This window comes from Echinops telfairi, unplaced genomic scaffold, assembly GCF_000313985.2.
Source record: "Echinops telfairi isolate 266 unplaced genomic scaffold, ASM31398v2 ScPeMD7_7469;HRSCAF=8507_1, whole genome shotgun sequence".
NCBI lineage: Eukaryota > Metazoa > Chordata > Mammalia > Afrosoricida > Tenrecidae > Echinops > Echinops telfairi.
The window spans coordinates 121,424,466-121,428,671 of NW_022111373.1; positions in this window are offsets into that span (position 1 = coordinate 121,424,466).

Consider the following 4,206-nt stretch of genomic DNA (forward strand, 5'->3'; position numbering starts at 1 on the left):
ACTCTGTGAGGGAAAGGCTGCTGGACATCACAGGATGCAATTCTGCAAATCTTACAAATGGGCTTGACCCAATGGATGGGTGCATGGCTTGTGATGAGTCATATGAGCCCCCAATAAAATGATTTAAAAAATCATTGTATTACATGATTTTCATATTTTGTACCAGCCTGGCCAAAACCCTTTTTTCAGACATGATTAAGCAAATCTACTTAAGAAATTCAAATCATACATCATCCAAAGTCATAGTGGTTTGATTTTCTTTCTCTAATGGAAGTTATATCACTTATTATTTAGCTATATTATCAACATAAGATATTAAATATATATTTGTTAATAGGCAAAGTAGTCATGATAATGGGCTCAAACAGACGAATGATTCTGAGGATGGTACAGGATCAAGTGGTTTGTCATTCCGCTGTACATATGCTTGATACAACTTCACAACTTCATTAGACTTCCTTAAGAGTTGGCGTGTCTAAAAATTATGCCAAAAACCCCAGAGAGACTCACAAGGAAATAGGATGTTGCAAAGGAATTAAAGTGCAGAAACACTGCAAAGACCTATTTCACTGCTTTACTGAATGTGGATCTGTGCAAATAAGGCCATTATAATGGTAAGATGTTTTTTTAAGTAGTTAATGAATGATAACAGCATCCCATTTCATCAATCATTGCCCTCAATTTTTCTCATCTTGACATAGTCTTTAAAAACACTATCAAGATGGATTGACACAAACATGACCTCCTAAGGTATTCAGATAATCTCAGTAGTTCAAAATGTGGCAGAAAATAACCTGTCCGAACAGTAAAACAATTGTCTTGTTTTTCCCCAGAAACAGGAGTAATTTTATTTCTACTTTTGACAGTTGGTGAGCACTGCCTCTTTTATTCAAAACTATTCAGTAAATATCTGTCGATGTTTACAAGGTATTATTCTACAAACCAAAACTGAAGCAAATATTTATAGGTTTGGCTGCCACCTAAAAGATTGGAGGTTTGAGTAGATCCAGAGATAGCTCAAAAGAAAGCATTGGCTGTAGATATATAGTTATATAGATATATACACACACACATATACATATATATACACACACATACACACACACATATACAAATATATACACACACATATATAACATTGGTCATTAAAAAAAATCTGTGGACCACAGTTCTACTCTGACACACATAAGGTCACTCTAATTCTTCTTTTTCTTCTCCTTCCGCTTCTCCTTTCCTTCCCATCCCCCTCCTTCCTCTTCACCTTTCTTTTAATAGGAACAGTTTTAAGTAGAGGAAATTCAACAGGGAGAAAAACAAGAAAATCAACAATATCACTACTGAGACTAGAATGACTTGAATAAAGTAATAAGTAGAAAATTTGTTTTAAAATACAAAAGAAAGCACCCTCTAGTCAAATGATAAACTCTTCATCAAGAATGGGCAGTATTTTTATTCTATGTGCAATGGAACTGCACAAATAAAATGGAATGGACATATCATACATAGATTTCAAGTGACCTGACAGAGGTATAAAACATTTTGTATTCATTTTTTAAAAAAAGATACATATAAAGTATCCACAATGTATATATGTAAAGTACATATGATATAAAGCAAACGAGTCACTTTTCAGAGTAAGGTACACCTGGACCAAGCCATGTTTTTTTTGGTTTGTTTGTTTTTGTTTCTCTTCAAATGCTTATGGAAGATGGACAATGAATAAGGAAGATCAAAGAATAATTGTTGTATTCAAATTGCAGTGATTGCAGAGAATTCTTAATATACTTTGGAATAGGAATGAAAAATATCTGTTTTGGAAAATGTACAGCCAGAATGCTTCTTAGAACTAAGAATGGGGAAACTTTGTTTCAAATGCTTTTGATAAAGGATCAGTTAGAACCAGTCCATAGGAAATGGCATCATGCTTGGTAAAGTAGAGGGTCACTAATAAAGAAGACCCATAGCAAGATGGATTTACTGTCTGCAACAACAAGCTCAAACATAACAATAATCAGGAGGATGGTTTCAGAGTGGTGAGATATAGTCAATTAATGTGGCCCTACTAGCAATAATTCCTTAATTAATGCATTGCCATGGACTCTATGCCTGTAACTATGATCCCATTTTGGAACACATTTGTGTTAGTCCAGGTAGACAAGAGAAACAAATCCAGGGATACTCATATATGTATAAGAAAGAGCTTTATATACAAGAGCAATTGAATATTGAGAAAACATCTTAGCCCAGTCCAAATCAAGTCCATAATTCCAAAAGTAGCCCATATGTCCGTTACCAGTCTATAAATTCCTCTTCAGACTCACGAAACCTGCAATGATGCTGAATGCAGGACAACCACAGGTCAGTGGGTGGAATGTCCTGTGAATCCAGTTGCAGTGGAAGCAGCTCAGCACTGGAATCGGTCTCCATGTGGCCCTTCAGCTCCAGGTCTCTAGGATAGCTCCATGTGTCTTCTCCACAGGTATGTCTCACAGGGAGTAAGCCTCAAGCTGTGACCTGATTGACAGGCTAAACTACACCCTTTCACTTTTAAGTCTCTGTCTTTGGTTATTCCTGCTTGAAATGGCAAAAAATTAATGTGATTAATATATATTTTGAGCTCAGGGCATGAAAACGCCCCTTGAATCTCTCAGAGACCATGTTGTTTAGTGAAAATAGCTGACTAAAGGCCAGGCCCAGCTTGTTCCTGTCAGAAGCCTAAGGCCATATTTCATATAAATGGAATACTTTAGATAAGGATTAAGATAAGATAGATAAAGATTGAACTTGACTGTTTTAATAATTGAGTTCAGGATGTGGTTCTACTAGATTTACAGTTTCCTTGTGCTTATTGTTATTGAAATAGTGATTGAGAGAACTGATGATTTGGAAAAAAAATAAAGAATTTGTAATCCAACTTGCCTTCAGCCATCTATTTGAATCTTTAAATGGGTAAGGACACTCCTGCAAAGAAGCCCCACCCAGTGCTTTGGAATGCTCAGGACATTTGCGTTTAAAGAAGCTTGCCTATGGAGCTGTTGACAGATTGAAGTGAGTAAAAAATGGGAACCTTTTGGCTTTTTGAATTTTGGACTAGTGATTTATGCCTGAGGGTGGAAACAATTCGGAACCATGAAGGAACTCTCCTATCTAGGACTGAACATTAAAGGGAGCTTGGGTACAGGCTGAAATGCTTGCTAGGTGACCACCTGGATCACTTGTTGAGTGGAACTGGAAGAAAATCAGCATTAAAGATATGTGTGGAGTCTGGCCACTGCGACCTGTGGACCCGGTTCACAGGGACTGGAGGAGAAGATGAGAGTGGGTTGACTGGTCTGAAGTTCATGACCTAGCACAAGGGGGCGAGGGTTGTGAGAATTTGTGATGGGACATTGTTCTAAAGGCAAGGTAGCCAATGGACACCTGGTGAGGCAAAGTGAGGTGGCTCATATTGAGCTGAAAAATCTGAACAGGTGAGTAGAAGATATTTGAGTCTATGAATTGGTGCATATCGCTGCCTGCTGACTCTATGGATGGCTTGTTCTGATTTGACTTTGCTTATGGATGCAGACTCACAAAATTCTAACTGGAATGAAGATTCTTCACATCGAAGAATATGATTGTCTCCTCAGAGAACTGGGTTGATGTAACTGGGCAGTATAGAAATTGGATACCCAACATGGGGAGGATAAAGGCATTAAGTGGCTGGCTAACAAAATTTCAGAGGTGGGGGAATATATTCATAGGATCATAGGATTAAGTTGTTCACTCATCTGCAATTGTTAGGCATAGAATATTGTAGTTTCACTCACTTATAAAATATTATGTTTTAATAAGGCTTGGCACATTTTACATTGAATACATTTTAGTTTTATCCTGTTAGGTCCAGATGTGATTTTATTATTGCTTTGTTTAAAATTATGTATGGCTAACGAGTTGTGCAAAGGTGTTAAGTTGACAAGGGGTGCTCTGTGGTAGTTATACAATTGTATGTCAACTTGATAAAATAATGAAGGTGTGGAGTGTAGCCTGTCAGTCAGGTCACAGCCTAATGATGATCCCTCCTTTTAGACTTGGCCTTCTCATGAGAATTTTGGGACTTCCTCTCTTCCTCCTGGAGCCATGGGACACTCTCTGTATGCTAGACCTTCGTGTTGACCAACCCCTTGAAGCCATGCTGATGGCCACTAGAGCCCTGGAAATGCTTCC